Genomic DNA, 22,485 nt, shown 5'->3' with positions numbered 1-22,485 from the left:
GCTTCCGCGTGACGTCATATACGTGTTCGACGCGGTGGGTGCGCGACCCCCGTGAAATTTTTAAATGTCAAAAAACATATATATATATGTCTTTGATATAAATATTAAGGCAAGACATTATCTGAGCTAATCATAAAAATAATATAATTTTACTTTTAATAAAAATATATATTTTTTTAATGCGATTTCGCGAAGTCGCGTTGGGTGCGCGACTCCTAATTTGCTCGTAAAAAAAAATTAGCACCTATCACTAATTTCTATTCTCCCCTGGGACCCCATCCCCTGGGGCCTATATACAATGTTGGGGACCGTGGGGGGAGCCCCAATGCCCCCACGGTCCCAGCCAGCCTCCCGCGTCCTTCTGGAACCGGCATTGCTTTTTAGGTCTCGCATAAAGCAGCGCATGCGCTGCCTCTGCGAGGCATCAAGTAATAAGTATTACTACTGAAACTCCACCCATTGCATCTCACTTTGTTTTGTCACTTGCCATTGGTTACATCTGGCATTGCTCTTTTTATGTAGCTCATTCATTGGCTGGAGGTCCGAAACGTCACTTCCGTTTTGCTTCCCTTGTGCAGGAAGCAGCACTGACCAACTACAGTTTAGTTCCGCTGCTCCGCATTATCTACTCAATTTGGGACTACTTCCTTGTTTATTTTCAACCGCCGTTCACCACTAGCTGCTGAGTTTGGAAGTGTTGGCATTTACTTTTCCTGTTCCGCCCCCCTCCCGTTGGTCGTGTTATCCATCCTCCCGCCCTCTTTCCCGTTGTCAGTGTCACCGTTCCCTTTGTTCCCGCCCCCCTCCCGCTGTCCGTTTCCCTGTTCACTTTGTTCCGCCCCCCTCCCGTTGAGTGTGTTCTCCATCCTCCCGCCCCTTTCCCATTGTCAGTGCCCCCGTTCCCTTTGTTCCCGCCCCCTCCCGCTGTCTGTTTCCCCGTTCCCTTTGTTCCCGCCCCCTCCCGCTTTCCGTTTCTCCGTTCACTTTGTTCCGCCCCCCCTCCCGTTGAGTGTGTTCTCCATCCTCCCGTCCCTTTCCCATTGTCAGTGCCCCCGTTCCCTTTGTTCCCGCCCCCTCCCGCTGTCTGTTTCCCCGTTCCCTTTGTTCCCGCCCCCCTCCCGCTGTCCGTTGTTTGGCAGCTTGTGGCAGTCATGGAGGCGCGCGCTTGTTTTTTTATGGCCTCAGCGTATTGCGGCTGTTTTAGGTTAGGGACTCCATGCCGCTCCGGCAGAGGCTGAGTTACTCCACCGGCCACTTCCTGAATAACCTGTGCCCTTCCATGTGGTTCACCTACTTTCTGCTCTACTACCACTTGGTGCTGGGCTTCAACACCACCTACGCGTGGGTCCTCCTCCTCCTGGGCCAGGTGGCCGCCGGCATCTGCACCCCTCTCGTGGGCTACGAGGCAGAGAGTTTCCCCGGGTGCAGCCGGTACTGCCGCCGAAAATTCTGGCACGTGGTCGGTAAGTTTGTCGTTTTGCCATTTGTGTAGTGGTGTACATCTTTCAGTGTCAATTGTGAGTACCTCCGATACCCAAAGTCTAAACAAATCGAAGTAAATCATAATGTTAATTTGTTTTCTGGGCGGGTCTGGAAAGGACGTTGTCTTTAAACCTGCCTGCCTGTTTCATTTAGGGATTTATTCCATTCTAGCCCATACCTTTAGGCTTTCAAATTAACAGTAGCTTTCAGTTTTAATGATTTGTGTTTGCCCTAACACCAACAGCAAAAGCCAAAACCAGCTTCCTGCCGTTCCCGCCCCCACCTTCCTTTCTATGCCCTCTCGTGCCTACTGTCCATTCCCTACTCCCAGTGCCCCGTTCCCCTGCTCTGCCCAGGTCCTTGCTCTCTGCTCTCTCTTCTCCCTTCCCCCCCCCCCCGTTTCCGGCTTTCCCATATCGGACGGTGTGTCCAAAAATATTAATTTTTCCAAACTTATCGCTGCCTCCAAACCACTCTTGCCAGGGGCTGTGTTTTTTTGTCTTTTCTAACTTTTGTGGGGTTAGCGGAGGCGTGTCATTACTTAATGGTGTCTGCTGAGTTATAACTGCTCTCAATTGTGGAAAAGTGCTGCTGTATGTGTGAGAACATGGGCTTATTTGCTGTATGTAATACTGTCGGGATGCTCTGCTTGCTCTTGGTAATGTGAGAGGGATTTGCCTGTGTCTATCAAAGAAGGTGGTTCATATGTATGTGAGGGACATCCTGCTTGCTCCTTGATCTTGGGTGTCTGTGTGTTTTTCTTCTTCTTATCTGAGGGAGGCTGTAATATCAGATCATGTTTCAGCAGCGCTGCTTCCCCCATCAGTGTCCAGCTGCCCCTCTGGAGGCTTGCCTCTCACAGTTCAAGGACCCCCACACCCAACAACAGTAATACATGAGTATTTTGCACTCTGTGCATGTTTTACTTAAAGCTTTTCAACTTCTAAAAAAGGTCATTTAGCCCAATAGACTCGGTGCCAGTGCTCCATAAAAACCTCTGTAGGCAGCTGCCTCAGGGTACCACCTCAAAGGGCAAATGCAGAGCGCCAGACTGCAATGAAGAATTTTAAAAATTGCCCTACGTCTTTGGAAGAGTGAGCGCCCAAGTGGCAAACTAAACATTTTGCCGGTAGTTCTGGAAATACTTGCGGCAAGCGGACCAGATTGCACGTACCAGGGCCCATTTTACCCAGGCCAAAGTTAAATGAAGTTAAGCAGCTGAGAGGGAGAGAAGGAGGCGCCCTGTCCAGTGATACCTAGCTTTGTGGTATATTGCATCTGAGTTTGATATGTATTCAGTGTTCTGTCTAATGTGTTCTGTTGGTGGCAGGCGCGCAACACCCATTGGGCTTACCGGGCTTCAGCACCCCACCCCCCCCCTGTCATGTGTGTCAGCCCAGCTGAGACAGCCTCGCGGGCTGGCGCCCGTCTAATTGCAGCCGGATCCGAGTACTTCACAGGTCTTTAAAAGACCATTTACTCGTTAATGAGGCTTTTGTGTTTTCACCCCTTCTTACAGCCACTCTGCCTATGGCTGGAAGACTTAGCCCCCCCCCCCCGAAATCTTGTCCAGCCCCCCCCCCCCCGAAATGTGGCTCTAGTTGCCCGCATGGTTGGTGGTGTTTGCTGCCTAAAAGAACAGTTGTGCCAGCCTCAACTTAAAAGTAATAGTATCAACCCTAACACCTTCATGACTTGTACACACAAGTGCAGGTGCTGTATTTGTGCAGTTGTGTACCATTTATGCCACTGTTTCCCAAACTGTGAGTCGCGGCCCACTGGTGGGTTGCAAGCTGGTTTTTGTTGGTTAACAAAAGTCCAGCAAAAAATAAAGATGTATTAACATTTGGTGCCCCACCACCCCAAAATTTGTGTCTATTTGCGCCTCTGACTCCGAGTGTCCCACAAAAGGGTGTAAAGTGAACGGGAATTATCCAATGCAAATAAGAGCCACTAATTATTTGGGAGACTCGGCAGGAACTGGTCTTTGGAAGAAGGGTCAGCGTTTAAGTTAGTATTTCACTATGCTGGATATTTATTGCCATCACATGAGCAAAGTAAAAAAAAAGCATTTGCAATGCAATAGGTCTCACATTGACACAAGTTTCAGCTATTGCTATTATAAATGACTGCGTTTTATTTATGTATTTTTATTAAAAACAAAAAAAAGGCATTGTCATTTACAATGCGAGAGTTTAAGCTATTGGCATTGTAAATGACAATGCCGTTTATTTATCTGTTTTCAAAACCAACACATAGATAAAAGTTTTGTCATTTACAATGCCAATAACTCAAACTTTTGCAAATGCGAGACCTATTGCATTGCAAATGCTTGTTCACATTGGGAGCTGCTAACATGCAGCTCCCTGTGTGGAAAAGCAATATGGTTTGCATTTTAAAGAGAGAGCAGATTTCCCTGCTCTCTCTTTCAAAATCCAAACCAAGTTTGCTATGGCAGGGCGGGAGCCTCGGCTCCTGCCCTGCCATAGCAAACAGCAGTGTCCCGGGGTGGGCACCCCGAGACACTGCAGGAGCCGGCCCTGGGGGTGGCGATCCCCAGGACCATCGATGGCTCCAGGAGGAGGGCCACGCGCCCCCACTCCCACAATATAAAAAGCCCCAGGGGGTGGTGGTCCCCGGGGTTCAGGGGGCTTTTGAGCCCCACCACCCATCTATTTGAAAGCCCGGGGGGGTAGCGTTCCCCGGGGCACAGGGGGCCTTTGAGCCCCCCCACCCATTTATTTTTTAGCCCCTGGGGTGGCGGTCCCCGGGGCTGGGGGGCCCCTCTGGGCCCCCCATCAAATTTAATATTTTTGCTCCCGGGATTTGGTCCCCCCAGGGGCTAATTATTAAAGAAGCAAAGGAGCCCGCGCTTCGTTTTATTTTGTTTTTTTACGGCAGAATCCGCGCACCCTGCGCGTATTTTGCAGTTTTTTCAACAACAAAAATCCACTGATTTCTTGAGCCTCTCTTCTACCGAGGCACAAAATAGCTGCCAACACTTCCTGGTTTGGAGTTTTGACAGCCAGTTGACAGCCAATTAGCATGCAGCTCGTGATCGGGAGGGTGCGTGCTGGGTGCGCATAGGGTGCGTGGATCCTCCAAGGCCATAGATATATATATGTTATTTTACTTTTGATTTTCTCAGCAACTACTGAATGGATTTACACCATTTAACCAAAAGGCACGAGTGTGAATTTGGTGTAATTCCGTTCAGCAGTTCGGGCTGTAGCTGCGATTAAAGGTTCCTATGGAAAATTGCAAGGGGAAAACACCTTTTGGGACCCCCTTTTTTCTCGGCCCCCGCTTGACAAATCACCCCGAGATTTCCAGGATAGGAGCGGACTGGAGCGCCCCACCAGTTTTGATAATTTCGCGAAGATTCATCAACCGGCGCCAAAGTTATTCCAAATAGAATGTTGCGGATTTCGTAAGGATAATAGGTCCTAATTATAACTACCTACTGGCGACCCAATACACTGTGCACATTGCACTGGCAGAATAGCAGCTATGAATTAAATTCAATACTGTGTAATCCGTGCAAAGATTTTCATCAAAATAAAAGTATTAATTGATACCCCTGGACTGACAGAATTCTTTTTGCTGATTACTCTACATTGGATTCAATGTAGAAATATGTGTATATGCATACATCTATAAATAACTATATATATCAACTTTCCGTCCATGGGATGTAATGGAGGAGTTAAAAAAGCAGTTTGCCATTTTAAAATCGCTTGGAAAGCTTTGCTCTCTGCTATGGGAAAAAAGTTCAAAGGATTGCCCCCAAACTAGGCATGACACTAGAATTTTACTGAGAAGACTCACTGTCCTTTGTGTGCTGTAAATGTGTCAGGTGTCTGAGAAATCAATTTTACAACAACATATTGGTGGGCTTCAAATGGTTAAACGATAGACATTTATGGTCTGTTAATTTGCAAGATTTCTCGAACCCAATTTGAAGGACAGTCCATGGCCAAATTCAGAACATAAGCCCCCTCGTTGGACAAGGCCGCTTTTTTGCGAAACCCATAAAGGAAGGTGAGAGAAACTCAGATTTTGACTGCAAGATAACATTTTCTTTTGCTGCTGCCATTATAGGAGGTGGGGTAAGGTCCCTGCATCCTGGCAAAATGGCTTTGCCAAGTAAGGCCCAGGGAGGCCACACCCTGACTCCCAGTCCTGGTTGGGAGGGAATCCAAAAGCCCCTTCTCAAAGATTAAAAAGCTCAAAAATAAATAATCACCTCACAGAGTTCAGAAACCTTAGGAAAATCTTTCACAAACCCAGACAGACAAGGATTCAAGCCTAATTGGCTAGCAGTTTCCTGACTCTGTACCAAGTACACGGTCTATGAAATCTGTGGACCCGCACTGGGTCCAATGTCTTTGTTTACAGTCACTCACCAAAGTTTGGAAACTATGAAACTTATCTATCTATCTATCTATCTATCTATCTATCTATCTATCTATCTATCTATCTATCTATCTATCTATCTATCTATCTATCTATCTATCTATCTATCTATCTATCTATCTATCTATCTATCTATCTATCTATCTATCTATCTATCTATCTATCTATCTATCTATCTATCTATCTATCTATCTATCTATCTATCTATCTATCTGTTTGTCTGTCTGTCTGCCTGCCTGCCTGCCTGCCTGCCTATCTGTATGTGCATCTGTCTGTCTGTCTAGCTTGCCCAGTTCTCCGAAGATGAGCACACTCAGCAAGATCGACCGATCGACTAGAGGGAAATTGATTTTGGATATGTGTTCCAATACCTAAATGAAGGGTGCAGTGAGAGGCGCCGAGCGCCGCCTTACAGAAGAGGGACAGGCCCTGTTTCTTTGTCTTTCACTTGTCACAGTTCCCTAGACGGGGAGGCAGTGTTTGAAGGAGTATTTCATCCTAATGGCTCTTTTTTCCCGTAAGAAGCAAGTTAGAAGCATGTCAATGATTCCAAAACTTAGTTTTCAGAGGACGTTATGCTGCCATTGTATCCGCCTAATAAGCCATTTAATAGAATCCGCCTCACTTTACGCTTCTCAATGGCACAGAAAATGCCCCATCAAGAGCCATCTTCTCCATCATTGGACAGCACTGCTCCTCTCAGTGGGTTTTTAACCTTACATACTTATGAGAAAAATACTGTTTTGTCTCTTAATCGAAAGTATTACTCTTGTCAGTGGCTTTTAAAGGGGATGTTAATGGCTTAATGACACCTTGCACCATTAAAGTTTAGGTGCTGCTCATAAATTAAACTTTTATGAGTATAAATCAATCCTTGTGCTTATTCAGCGGGTATGCCTCACCTAGGACCGGTGTCTGTTGCTTAAAATAAAGCAGGTGTCCATCCAGTGGTTGTAATGGGCTCCCTAATGGAATATTAACTACTTGAAACTGATTAGAGATGTTTAGATGGCAAAGTGTCCATTAATGTTCGTTTTACAACTTCTAATATTTCTCACCAAGACAAAGTCACAATCAGTGTCCCTGTGAGATTCCGGTAAGAGGGCTTCTGAGAGCGCTGCGGGCGCAGGGAGCAGAAATGGTATTGGGTAGCGCCATTTGGAGGAAACAGCGCAGCCCAACGTCAGGGAGCAAACATTTTAAAATCAAAGATCACGCAAATGACTCCAGTGTCGTACAAATTTGTACAAGTGTTGTGCAATTTTGCTGTGATTCCAGCATCCAGCACGTACAAAATGCCACTTACTCACAGATCAGTTTGCGCAAATGCCATTTTCCTCACTTCATTAGTGCAAATGTTATTGTAGTGGTGCACAATTGTCTGGAACTAATGCAAAACTAGCCCGCAGTGGTGCAAAATGCAGTTCAAGAGATATAGGCAATAAAGACAAGATTAATGGACTTTGCAGAATAGCCTGATTTATTTCTCAAAATGAGTTCCCTAAGAACTGGTTGGCACCACAGAGCAGGGCCAGCTTTAGTGCTGGTGGCGCCCTGTGCGACAATGTTTGTTGGCGCCCCCCCAATGACCACCTCCCCCACGGAGTCTCTCACTAGCACCGTTTAACAGTGACCAAGTCTCCATAACAACACTCTCTCAGATGCATTGAATTAGTTATATAGCGCCATTCATACCAGTGTAGGGTGTCCGAGCACTGCATCACCCACACATTACACAGAGACAATCAATCATATGTGTGTAAATCAGTGTATAGGAAATGTTACATAAGCCAAAGGACTAAAAGTGTAGGAGTCACATGTCATCCATACTGGTAGGCAGTATAGTTTAAGAGTGCTTGGTGTGGAGAAGCACAAACTCAGAGTCGAAAAAGAAACAGCATAGTTGGGAGTTTTCTTTAATAATAAGAATCGATTTCTAGCCAAATTAATCCTTTTTGCAACATTAATCAATGTTCTAATAATGTATACTTTGCAGTGTGTATGCAGTTCTAGGATGAAAGGTAATAGCTCGCTATTCTACATTAGGACTAAGTTATAAATTGCAAGTAAAAAAAAAGGATATCTCTTTTGAAAGCAGTAACCTGCTACTTTTTACATCACACGCACTCTGTAATCTACTTGGTACACGTTCATTGCAGCAGGCATATTAACCCTCTGCATTAACTTCACCTAAGTCAAAACCTCAGCTATACAAAATGCTGATCTCTCTCCAGGAAGATAATGAATCACACGAGTTATCTTGACATTTATGTGAGACCTGGTAATTGCTGGGGGAAAGAAACACTGCAGCAGGTGCTTCAAAAGCATAATAAACTTTCAAACAAGGTGCCCCCAGGAAGCCAGCACCCGGTGCGGTGGCACCGATCGCACCGCCCTAAAGCCGGCCCTGCCACAGAGTTGCCCCATCCGTCAGACCTATGTACAAATCAGAACGGATTTCGAACCTGACAACTGCACAGTTTTATTCCATTTGTGCACACGCTTGTGTTGCTCCCTAGATGGGGTAAATCTATCTCAGTTGCTATAGAAATCATGATCAGTTACCAAGATTAAAAGGCTGAGAGCAACACTGTTAAATAAAGAATACACAGACATGTGGTAATGTCTCCACACATTCAGCCTCATGCATCAAGCCAAAATCCAGTCGGTAAAATACCGATTCCTTATTAGCTCCCGGTAGCGAGTCCCAAATACCCAATCCCAATGCATCAACCCAAAACGTGAGCAAATAACGAATCGCTAAATAAATATCCGCTAACATACCGAATCGGTAATACCAAAAATGCTAAGTTACCGAATCGCTAAATACCGAATTAGCAGTTACCAAAATCACTATTAGCTCCCGGAAAGTGCCAATAGCAAATAACGAATCGCACCCCAATGCAACAAAACTCGCTAATAACGAAAATCCCAAAAATCGCTATTTTGCAAGAGCTAAATAAGGGGAATCAAAACCTGGAGGTAAAGTTAAAAAAAAAAAGAAAAGACAATGCAAACATTTTTCCTACATGTGAAAATGATTGAGGCAATCACTAATCCCTTAAAGGTGGCCCAGGAGACCCTGTTGGCTCCCACAAAATGGCTGCCCTCTACGTGCTTGCAAGGAGGATGCGGATCAATGCAGCAGGACAGCGCAGGAGAAGGGTCCAGGAGCGAGTTTTCAGACTGCGCATAACCTTGCTCGGGCAGAATGAGGACGAGGTGTACCAGAAGTATCGCCTCAATCGCGCTATGATCATGCGCCTGATTGCAGACCTGGAACCATTACTGCAGCACCAGACACACCGGACAAATGCAATCCCTGCGCACGTTCAGGTTTTATGCAGCCTGCACCTACTGGCCTCAGGGAGTTTCCAGGGTGTAATTGCGGTGGCCGGAGGTGTTTCGCAAAGCGCACTGTCACGCTTCTTCAAGAAATTCCTAGATGCCATGCTGACAATGCTCCACACACACATCAGCTTCCCCACAACCCCACAGCAGTTGGACCGCACCAAACAGGCTTTCTACCAGGTGGCACAATTCCCACATGTGATTGGATGCATCGACTGCACGCATATCCCCATATGCCCTCCAGCTGCAAATGAGTACATATTCCGGAACCGCAAGTCATACCACTCGATCAACGTGCAGGTTGTGTGCGATGCCAATAACATCATAACGGACCTAGTGGCACAATTCCCGGGGAGCACACACGACTCATACATCTTCCGCAACAGTGGAATGCACAGGCGACTAATCAACGGAGAATTTGGGGAGGGACTCCTGCTAGGTATGTAGAAATACGCTTCCCCACACCAACACCACACATGTATGTACATCACCAATGCTAAGTCTATGCTTCTATCTTCTAGGTGACAGTGCCTACGCCCTGCGGGAATACTTACTCACCCCATACTTAAATCCAGCCACCCCGCAGGAACATCGCTACAACGCTGCACACATCAGCACGAGGAATGTGATAGAGAGGACTTTTGGGATTCTCAAGAGCCGCTTCCGTATCCTCCACAAGACTGGCGGCGCCATGTTATACCAACCAGAAACATGCTGTCAGATAATTGCTGTATGTGCAATGCTGCACAACATTGCCACCAGAAGGGGGATACCCATAGAGGTGGACAGGGATGACGACCACCGGGCTGACCAACCACCCGCCCAACAATGACAGGCACACATCCCAAACACAGCAGAGGGCCATAGGAGGCGGACATACATTATGCAACATAATTTTTGAAACATGGGGAAATGAGACATTACAAGTTGGTTTGGGGTGCAACTGTTTAATGCACAGTAGCACTGAGGATTGTGCAACAAAACTAGCATTGTAAATCATGCTCCAATTGCATCATTGTAAATAAAAGGTGCCTTAAAGTCACGCATGTGCATACACAGTGATTGGATGGCCATGGTTGCCCCACCATGGTCCTGCATGCATGTCCAACTGTCTAGTGGCGCTTCCCACGTACCCCAAGCCTCCGCTCAGGTGTATCCAATGCCTCACCACGGCCTGTCCCCGCGGAGGCACGCGAACTGCGGCGCCTGGTGCTGGCCTCTGCCAGTGACACGCTGCTGACACTGGAGGCAGCCTCACTTGTGTCATCCCCTCCCAATGCAGCAGCACTGCATGTGCTGCTCTGAAGGTGTTCCACAGCAGTGGTGATGTGTCCTAGTGACTTTGCCACATCCCCGCAGAAGTGCCCAAGGTCCACCTGCAGGGCGACTGAGCGGCGTGCCAACACAGCGGTGCTGTTGCTGTGCCGTGTGATGGCCTTGGTAGCGGCGGCGGTACGCAACATTTGCTGCCGGTGACTCCTCTTATGGCACTCATGGCCCTCCCTCGTGGCACGGGTGAGCTCATGTACCTCCTCCCTGAGCTGAGCATTGCCCTCTGCAACCGCTGTGGTCATGTCCCTGACCGCCTTGCTCATGTCCGTGACTGCTGCAGTCATGGCGCGCATCTCCCTAGCAAGGCGCACAATATTGCAGCTAATGTTAGCCACATGTCGCCCCTGCATGCGCTGTGTACGCAGCATCCTCTCCTCAATTGCAGAGGTTGTTGGGACATCCTGTTCGGCTGAGGAGACGGAACTGCGACGAGCCCTGTGCCGCCGTGCGCGTCTAGCACCTCCAGGTGGTGCATCAGGTGGTGTGTATGTGCTCTGCCTGGGTGCCAATTGCGAGGTGGGTGTTTCCATCTCCTGCAAGGGCGCAACTTGGGACCTGCGCCTCTGCGCTATTGTGGCTGTAGTAGCTGCAGCCTGTTTGGCTGGTGCCGTTGCTTGTGGCGCTGGTGCTGGTGCCGTAGCTTGTGGCGCTGGTGGAGGTGCCGTAGCTAGTGGCGCTGGTGGAGGTGGTGCTGTTGGGGTGGCAGGTGTTGGCGATGCATGCGCGTCCTGCGCTGTCTCCTGGTCTGACTCGACGGGTGTTTCCGATATGATCAGCTGGCTGCTGTCGTCCGAATCCCCAGGTGATGCATCTGTGTGTGAAACAGTGCATGGTTAGTGGGATAATTACAACTACATAGTGTTGTACACATTAATCTCCCTCTGTGGTCCACTACATGAACAGTCTCCATCCATGTTCAACTGATGTGGTGTATGGTCATTGGATTTACGCCTGTGCATGCACACTGGGCTGACTAGACTACAACTCCCAAGATGCACTGGTGTCATGTGTTAAGCAGTCTGTGCCAGAGCTGCAGACACACTGAGATCGGGATGGGGGCATGGAAATGGATTTACGCAATGCTGGGTGTGGGCACAGGCATGCATCTTACCTTGGGCACTTGTGGCTGCGCCGGACATGTCCATCTGGGTCACCCCCACGACGGCTTCCCGCTCTATCGTCCCTTCCACAAGGTCCTCCAGGGCTGTGTTGGCTGGTGCTGTGGATGCTCCGCCTCCAGTCCTGCTCGCCTCCCGGAGCCTCTCCACAATCCTCTCTTTGGCACGCTTCCGCAGGTCGTACCACCTTTTTTTGAGGTCGTCGATGCTGCGGGTCGTGACGCCAACTGCATTCACCCTCTCACGGATGCGCAGCCATATGCGCCGCTTCTCCTGCTCAGGCACCTTGAGGGACAGCTTGCCAAAGAGGCGGTCGTGTTTGCTGGAGACTCCCTCGATTAGGTACTCGAGCTCCCTGTCTGAAAATTTACGCTTTCGTTTGCGTGCAGACTCTGCGCTGGATGGCACTTCCTGCGCCATGATGTGTGTGGCTTTGGATTTGCAGAGTCGGTGTGGCCTCACTCTGCACAGGCAGTCCTCCTTCCCAGCTCCTGTCTGCTCCTCTGTCGAGGCAATGTGGGTGGGGCAGCAGTATTTCCTGGTTGGTGATGTCATCTGCACGTTCCCGGAGCGACGCGGCAAATTGCGATTTCGCTAATACCGATTCGGTAATAGCTAACTCGGTATTACCGAACTCGCTATTAGCTAATTCGGTATTACCGAACTCGCTATTTGCTAGGGGGAGTTTGCGTGCCCCGCTATGTAGGAATCGGTAAATTTAGCGATTTTTAAGGAATCGCTAAATGTTACCGAATCTGTTGATGCATGCCATTTACCGATTCCTTAATGGCGATTCCTTATTTTTCGCTATTAAGGAATCGGTATTCGTTTGGTTGATGCATATGCCCCATTATCGTTACCACAATACGCAAAATTGGAGGTGCAGTAATGGTATATGAATTTGTCTCTTATACAGTACAGGCTTTCAGCGGACGGTGCTAAATTGAAGTTACCAACTCTGCCAAGAAATCCTCAAAGGTGAAGTCAGCAGCATTGGAGGCTAACCAATTGGGGCTTAAGAAGAATTTATGGGGGCATATTTACAAGCTGGTGATAAACGGCCGTTTTCGGCCGAAAAGCGGTGATAATTTTATCGCCTAATTAGCAAGGCCACGCTAATGTGTGAAACCTTGCTTTAGCGTCGGGATTCCTAACGCCCAGCTTTGCAACTCTAATGAGATGCAAAATGGGCGTTCCTGACCTAACAGGACAGGAGAAATGTCGCCAAGTGACATTTCTCCTATCATCAAGCCCCACGCTATGAAGCATAGTGGCAGGAAAAGTAGCAATAACCCGTGTTATCGCTACTTTCCTTACGCCTGCTTCAGGACTGACTTAGCCATGATAGCCTATGGAAGGTGGATATCATGGCTAAGTTTGTGAGTCCCTATCAGCAAGCTAACGCCACACTACATGAGATTATCGCTGGGTTTCCAGCGATAATCTCACGTTAGGCAGTTAGCGCTAGGATTTTTATCGCTGAGGAGATAAGCGTTGCTAATAGCACGCTATCTCAGCGATAAAAATCCACGTTACCCAGTGATAATTATCCTCACGCTAAGAGCGCTGAGCGATAATTATTGCCGGTTGTTGCTGATATGCCCCATGGTTCTTAATTGTCCTATTTTGTAAAACAACTGGTCTATAGGATGTACCATTTACAATAGGATCTTAGAGTCGTACTTTTCAAAAGCTGACAAAGCAAGGCTTTTGACTTTAATGTAGAGTTTCAGTGATTCTGTGAAAGGCTGGAAGATTGTATGTAGTATTGACTGAAATACACAGATTTCTTAATTCGATCTCGCTTACTATGCAATGCTTTCAGAAGCAGCAGCCGAAACACCGAAGGCTTCCATCAGGAGGAAGAAGTCCTCCTAGTCAGAGAAAAGGTTCCAGGTCTAGATAGAGTCTTCATTTGAGCTGTAACTAAAAACTAAAGACTGTGCATCATTTTGTCTGATTTCAGTTTGGACTCTAGAACCTTTATATCAGTCGTCTCATGAAGACTGAATAAAAGTCTACCTGGTGTCATTCATCAGAATCAAATAGGAGTTTGTCCCTGTGTTATTTCAAGGTGCTTTTTTTTAGAGTTTCTGAACCTAATTGGAATTGCAGGTGTCTTTCAGCAATCCAGTTAGGCAGTGCACTGTAATCTACAGGCACAATTGTGCTTCAATGAACATAGTGGACCATGATTCAAAATCTCTCTGGCTTTGTTTTCTATTTACATCAAATACGCCGAAATCATACTCCACTATTCATCAATGTACTCATTTTTTCAATAACAACAACAAATTCTCGCATGTTAGGCTATATGCTGGTGATTCACTGATTTATCTAAGGATCTTCGTAATGAGGCTTTGTGAAGATTTTGGTAAAAACGTGTGGTTTGCTGTGCTAGGATAAAATATAACTAATTGTCTTGTTATGTTATGTGTATTTGTAGAGTGCAAAACTCACCCAAGAGGGTATCTTTGTCCTGAATCATCCTGCACCAAACACTAAACACATTCTTCCAAAATGTGCTCTTTCGGCATTAAAATTCCAAAATATTTGGTGGATTAGCTGTTGTCGACTTTCCTCACTTTTTGACGAAAGACACCCAAGGTCTACTGAACATGATGGTAAGACTCCCATTATCTCTTGTTGGTAACAATGAGGGCCTGTTTAATATATTGGAGGTATGCTTACCGCCAATATAATGGTCCGCCTCTTAAATTCAGATGTGGGCAGACCTTTGGTGTAACCACGGCCGAGACTACTCTGTCTCTGCCAAGGTTGCATCCTTCTGACAGAGTAAGGTCCATCGCAGGTTGACCTGTATTTCTGCCCACCTAATTTAGATGAGCTGACATAGAGTTCAGTTTTTGTACTGATTGTCACCGCCAGGAAAACCCTGGCAGTAAGGGGCAGTGAAAACTGTCTAATGCCATCCTCACCATGGGAGATACCTCCAATGGGGGTCATTTTCCGTTATTTTCAAAAGAAAATCCCACTTTGGTATTTTCTTCCTGAGAAAAAAGGTTACTTTGTCTTACATATTCCATCATGTTTGATGGAGCCATACTTCAAAGTTACAATTCGTTCACAGGAACAACGATTCTTGTGAATACTAAAAATGCTCATTGGCCCAACGGGACAGTGGGACCTCCAACAGGGAAACAGAGTATTTTACTTGTTGACTTGGCAGAGGGTGGCCCGACCACCAAAATCAAAATCTGCCCTAAGTACCTGAAATGCCTGTGATCCTAAAATAAAATTTTCTGTTTTCTCACTTTGCAACATTGTTTTTATGTCCTTTTAAGGTCGAGCCTATAGCGGTAGCACGCATGCGCTGCTCGTTTTGCGAGGCATGCAGTATTCAGTATGGAGTGGAAGCTTCATGGAAGCTCCGCCCACTCTTCACCCATGTTTTTAATTGGCTCATGTCATTGTCTTTCGTAAATGCTGCTGTCCGATTGGTTATGAGGCTTGTTAGTCCCTCCTTACTATGGCCATGTCGTCATTTGTACCCTCTCATGGTTACTGGCCCCTTTACATCGAGTATTACACAGTATGGTACGTGTTATTCAGACTGTGAGCACTACTTTGTCCCTGCCTTCTCGCCCCCTTCTCCCCCCACCCGCACTCCCATTGTCCGTGCTTCCCCTACCTCCCATTGTACGTAATGCAATGTAATAGGTCTCACGTAAATGCTAGTCCTATTGAATTGTAAATGCTTGGTATGGTCCATTTTGACTGGCAACCTTGCATCGCCCTGCTTGTTTATTTTCTGCAAGGCGCTCTTGTCAGCGAAGCTTACTGTACACTCAGTTGCAAGATTCACAAGCATAAAGGGTGTTTTGAAAGATATTTTTATAAGACTCTGTTGGCACTTTATTACAACTAAATGGAGGTAGCGTGACCAAAGTAACGGAAGGACGCTCTTGGTGGCTATCTGTGAATAAGTAACGGGCTGTTGTTTTGCCGTAGACTTGAGATGTGAGGAGTGCATCTTGAGAGCCCATGGCCATGGTGACCAGCTATGTATGTAGTTAATGATTTACAAGGGTTAAAAGCTTGGGTGAGTCCACAAATGTTCACAACAATTAAGAAAATAGAAGTTAGCTTAAAATTACATGTATATAGCGCTCATTACCCATGACGAGGCGTGAAAGTAGAAATTTATTTGTCATAATGTAGAGTAGGTGTCATGGACTTAACTTGGGGTAGTTGCCCGCCCCAGTCCCGGCTTGCCCTTTGGAACTGCGACCTGTCCCTGCTTTTCCCTTCTTTCCTGAGTTAGGGAGGCAGCAGCAGGGAGAGAACAGGATTAGAGTGGGCCGTTCTTAATTTGGAGATGCCTGCGAGTGATGGGTACCAGCACTCTTTTTTGTGTCCCTGGAATAATTTTTCAGCAGACTTTGACCCATAGTTGGAGATAAAGGCAAAAGGCGGAGGAATAGAAAGGAGGGGACCTGGAAAAAAAGAGGAAAGAGCGGAAATGAAACCGAACCTGTATGGGTGGAGTGAAGAGTCTGTAAGTGAGGATGATGAAATAAAGCAGCCCGAGGTGGGACCAAGAATTAAGGGGCAGATCTATGTCGGAGATGCGCCACTTTTACGCCGCCGTTGCGTCACTTTTGTGACGCAGCGGCGGTGTAAACCCTGCGCCACGTTGCGCCATATTTACATCGTGACGCATCTATGGAGATGCGTCACGATGTAAAGCCCTGCGCCACGTAAAACCTGCGTCAGGTTTCACGTGGGCGTGTCGACATAGGGGGGGGCGTTCCGTCGCAGGAACGCCCCTGAAAAGTGACTCAGTCAAATCTATAAGATTTGACTGAGTCACTTTCCCAACGCTGATGCGCCAAAACCCTGCGCCTGCTTGAAGCAGGCGTAAGGCTTGACGCACCATGTTAGGGATAGGGTTGGTTGGAACAGTGCTGGAGTTGCGTCGCGCTTGCGACGCAACTGAAGCACTGCGCCAACCTTACGCCATTGGATGCGTCACGCATCTGTTTATCCCTGCGCCATGATGCGCCGCATTATAAATGCGGCGCATCATGTGTGGCGCAAGGGTAAACTTGCGTGACGCATCATTCCTGGCGCATCCTTGCTGATTTGCAGGGATGCGCCAGGCAACATAAATCTGCCCCTTAGAGTCTTGGCCTTAAGTAATCGCAGCAGGGGCCGGCTAAAAAAAACTTTGTGGTCATGGACCATTTTTTTTTTTGATTATTCACTAGCTACGGTGGCACTTTACAATTATGTAGTTTATACTTTTTAGCCTCCGGAGGTTTCACAGCAGCAAACAGGAGGTTACAGGTGGTATAAGGGGTCAAACTTACTACGTCAGGAGGCTCAGAAGGTGCTCGGTGCCTCTTCCGCTACGCCAGGCATTTTGTTGATTCTGCACCCATGGACCGCGCTGAATATTATCCGGATGGTTACGCAGATGGAGGCGAGAAGAAAGGCTCCTAATGATGGGGGTTCTAGGGATGTGCAGGGGTGTCTTCCAGCTCTGCCAGGCCTGGGGCAGGGAATCGGAGGTCGGGGGCAGCATCGATGCGCATCTATTAGCGCCATCACACGAGAGTTTCTCTTGTCTTCACTCTTGCCGCGACGTGAGTGGACATGCTAATGTGCGGCTCAGGCAGCACCCTCCTTACACTTGAGAATGGCTCAGCAGGAGGATATCAGGACGGGGCTGCAACCTTTGACCCTCTCATTCTTTAGGAATGTGGTAATCTGACCCTTTTGTGCTTTTGAAAACACTGTCAGGAAACACATGCACCAGGCCAAGTAACTCTTAACCCAAGGGCTTTTGTTTACTCAGTGAAAACTGTACTTTTTCAATCGAATGTCAAAGTACACCGTGTGAGTATATATGTTCGTTTGTGTGTGTGACCATATATGTGCGTCTATATGCGTGCGTGTATGTCACTCTCAGTCAGTTCTAAACTCAATTATCCCAAAGGGTGGAACATGTACAAGCAGTTTACAAAAGTGAAGCTTAAATGCGACATGTTGTTGTCACGTGTTTGCTTGAAGCGGCATCGCACTCGGATTTAAATGTAAACAAGTCTTTGCAATGCAATAGGTCTCGCATTTACGCGAGTTTAAGGTATTGGCATTGTAAATAACAATGCCTTCTTATTTACATTTCAAAAAACAAAAATAATAGGCATTGTCATTTACAATGCCAATAGCTTAAGCTCGTGTAAATGCGAGACCTATTGCATTGCAAATGCTTGTTTAAAAACAGCAATCCATTTTTACTTCATAAAGCTACACATTTGTCCTATTGAAACTGAGAGGTGAAGTTTTAGCTAAGGATATGTTGTATCTGGGCCTCTCTGCTCCTGAAAGTTAGATTTTTTCATTGCCTTCACTCCGCTAGAGCTGACCAAGTTCTCAACATTATCCTCTTTCTTATGACCAGATTATCCATCTAGATAAATTTGACATTATTGAAATAAAAGGCAATATATTCTTGGATCCTCTCTCTTCCTATCTCAAATTGGCAAGATATTCAAGAGGGTACAATCCATACACCAATCTGAAACACTTCCTAACTGGGAAAATGTCAACCTCTAATCCATCATTATCCAAGTGCTTAGTGAACTGATATGGCCTGTACTTCAGGTAGTAGCTCGGTAATCCATAATTTCTAAGATTTCATTAAAGCTGCTTGATATTGCCTGTGAGGCCAACATAGAGGTCGAGCTTTAAAACAGCTCCCAGCTGCCACCCAGACATCCATCGAACTCTATGTGCAAACCAGCTTCCATCCTCTTCTAAACACAGGCATAATCATCAGGATCCATGACTACTTCTCCGTCTGGATTTGTGGTGACTGGCTGGGAGTGGATAGGGGCGATATCCGAGGCCAGGAGACTCTTCTTTAAGGCTGGCAGTCGCCTCGTCTGCCCTGACCCGGGAGCCATGCAGTTTGCACCCGCTCACACAGGCCAGGCAGCTTTGTAGGGGGGGCTAGGGGTGTCCCCCATATATCCTGAAGCTAAGGAATGCACCCTGTCGACCTGATCTCCGTTTGGAGCAGCACCATGAAGACTATTGGCACATCAGTAAGTTCCTACCAATTCTTGAAACCTACTCATACAAGATGCCTTTGCTTTGCAACCTACTGCGTACAACCCAATCACTTGGAACATATGGGAGAGAGGCACACAAAGTTACAGCCATTAGATACACTACTTTCTTGCCCATAAAGGAGCTCACATCTTTTTTCTGCTTTACAATCTGAGACCTCCCCTCTGGTGAGACGCCAGGAACAGATATCCTTTCTCTCAACTTTTACAAAACATTTGCTAGGGTCCTTGCACCTAAACTGAGGGAGCTCTACATGGTGTCCTTAATTGAGTTGCCCTACCCACATTCCTAGATGGAGTCTATACTTGTCTCTCAATTGAAACCAGGACACACTCCTAGTGACCCGTTCTCCTATGGACCCATAGCCATTCTTAATTCAGGCTACAAGATACTAAGCAACATCCTTGCTTGTCGTTTCCTCTCATTGCTTCCCCAAATCATACATCCAGACCAGAAGAGATTCATACCCTGAGATAATACCTCTCTAGAACTTCATCGATTATAGTGTATAATGAAGACAGTGTGCCTCCCCCAATCTGGCCCAAAGCTCTGGTAATTAGTCTGGAATAAGTGTTTGCTGGAGGTATCTATTTTAGGTCCTTCTCCGCTTCAGATTTGTATTATTTGCTTCATTCAAATATTCACGTGCAACCAACAGCGCATGTTTCAATAGGTAAATAGCTCTCTCTTTCCTTTATAATACGCCATGGCACCCATCAGGGCTAACCCCCGGCCCACCTCCTCTTTGCCATCGCCATGGAGCCTTTAGCACATCAGCTGCAAGCAGGAGGAATGTCCTGGGGAATTCAACTTTCTGATGGGAACCAAGGAGTTTCTTTATTTGCAGACAAACCTATCATATATGTAAAAGACTATCAGGATACCACTACGGTGTTGGTGCACCTACTGGAAGAATTTTCAACTACATCAGGTCTCCGAGTGAACTGGGCTAAGTCCTGTATCTCTCTCCTCACTCCTGGGCTTCCACAAACTAAGCTAGAACATGGGATGGATTCCTTGCCCTGGGAGCGGCACATGTTCCGATACATGGGAATTAGAACATATCACTAAGACTTGGATCTGCAAGCAGGCAATCACACTGGAGCAGTGACATCTATCACATTCCAGGAGTCCTTCTGAAGGTCTTTTACCTTGGCCCTAACTGGTGCACTGCCCTTTCGAAGATGACTCCCACACCAGACTAGGTGTGTCCTACATCGAATTGTACTATCTCAGAGCACAACTCCAGTGGCTGAGTAGATGGCTTTCTGGCATCTCCCTTGAGGAGTCGGTAACTTTTGACCAAGGGTGACCCTTGGTCTATGGATAGTATTAATGGATAAGCTCTGAAACAGGCATATTCTATATCAATTTTTGCAAACAGGGCCATACCATATGAGGGGGCACCCATGATAAAATGCTGACCCTGACACAATGGAGACAATGTTTGACAGTTAGAGGCATCAATAGGACATTTTGGAAAAAATAGGTCAACTCATGGGGAGTACCAGGCTTCATTGGCTTGATACAAACCATGAAAGGGCCTGAATATTTATATCATGCTCTTTCAAAGCCCATTGCTTTATAAGAAATCTATATGAAGATTGTGCATTAAAATCCACTATGTGTACTCAATTGTTCTGAATTTTCTCAAGGAAGAACCTCCCCAAACACTTTTCAAAGACGTCTGGCTTGCTTGGTACAATTTAGGGCAAGTATTGTATTACACACCCCCCACTTTTAAAGATCACATAAGCACTTTCATGTAGGCATTTTTAATACCCAAGTTAATCTAGCGTGGTGTGACATATTGAAACTAGCACATTAGCTTACCCAATTAAATTAAATTCAATTACATCTTTATTCGGTTTAAAAAATAAATTATACAAGTGACATCAAAAGATGATCAGTAATTACATTTGCAATTTAAAACAGACAGAGATAAAAAAGAGGAGTCCGTTCATATAAGCACCTCAAAATCCACTTAGCTGAAAACACCCCTTATCGTACAGTAGTAAATTAGCTTACCCAGAATGCCCTTCAAATGTAAAAAATTTGCCTAAAAACACTCAGTTTCCTCTCTTTTTCCACAGGTGATGGCTGCAACTTTTCAGCCCAGGGCGGACAGCTCTCAGGAACCCCGACCATCACTAGACGTTTCTGAAACAGAGAACTAGGGGAATCCTGGGTGGAGTGGCTTGTGTGGATCCCACCATGTTTCCTTACCCAAAATGCCCAGCAAACAACAAAATATGGGTCATAAAAGTATATAATTATGCAAACATTTATAAAACAGAGATTCCTGGAACTTCTTGCCAAAGGCTTACCACACTGAATTCCCACAATGCTCCAAACAAAAACTACATCGAACTTGTGTGGATACAATTAATATATGCCATAGGATTCGACCAAAACTGTAATCATTTGAAGACCAAATTGACTACACATGGTATGAATTTCAGCAAGTTCCTCTAACAGAAAATAGGTCCATCCACACAAGTGGATGACTGTATTAATCAAGAAATTTCTGGGAATGCAGAGTGATAGGAATTTTGTCAATCCCTGTATATTCAAGAATGTTTCCTCAAATAAACCTGAGAAAATTCTGTGATTTTAGCAAATGTTTGATGTTTGCAGGGTATTCTGGATAAGTAAAAGCTGTTTGATCAACACAAGTCACTCCAGCACATATGTCATGTTTTCTTAAAGGTCTGGGATTGGTAGTTTCCCTAAGTGCCGACCACCACAGACCCAAGTACCACAGCTACCCACATCCCCAGCATGATTAAAATTGAATGGAAAAATCTTGGCAACATTCCTGTACTGGACAATAAGTCTACCTACATAAGAACAGTATCATTTTCATCAGCCGATGTGTACAAATGATGGGTGGCATGACTACTTTTAACCTCTGCAGATTCTGAAACTTTCTTGTAGAAATATAAGACCATTCTACAATTTTAGCCAAAGATGGACGTTTGAAAGGCTTTCGAGGTAAAACATAAGTAGCATCTGCCAGACAAGCCACACCATCCTGGACTGTTGGTTTTTGTCAGACATCCATGAGCACCAGCTGAACTTGAGCTAAATACTGCAGCTACCCACATTCCCACATGATTGAAATTTTAAGGCAAAATCTTGATGCTTTCATGTCGTGTTTTGGGGCCTCTTCTGTTGCAAGCAATAGGCCCATCCAAACAAGTGGGTTATCCCTTATCTCACAAGAAATGTAGGAATGCACAATGTTAGGTAATTGGTTATTATCTATTGAATGTTTTTTAAAATTTTTGGCCTTCCCCCACTTAAAAATAGTGTAGAATATAGCCCTGAGGATCACCTGATATTATGTGTAACCCCAAATTCAGAGTGGTAAAAATAACCCTTATTCCTAATACTCAGATTCTTATGCACATGTTAAAAATGCACAGCTTTTCTTCCTACCTGTTTTTTTTATTTATGAGATTTTATTTTATGAATTGATGTATGGTCGAAACACAATGAAAACTCATAAGTTGCATCTCAGTTGATGGCTATGGGTAAGGTTGAATTTTGGCAACCGGCAAGCACTGTACATCCCTGCAACTTAAAAAGTGTAACACATATGATGTTGTATTACTTTTCATGCTTGGCCTTCAATGGAATAAATAAATTACAGCTGAAAATATGTTTACCCATATGTAGTTTTCCT

The sequence above is a fragment of the Triturus cristatus genome, chromosome 3_2 (assembly GCF_964204655.1).
Source record: "Triturus cristatus chromosome 3_2, aTriCri1.1, whole genome shotgun sequence".
NCBI classification, from domain to species: Eukaryota; Metazoa; Chordata; class Amphibia; order Caudata; family Salamandridae; genus Triturus; species Triturus cristatus.
Note: the sequence above shows the minus strand (reverse complement) of the source record.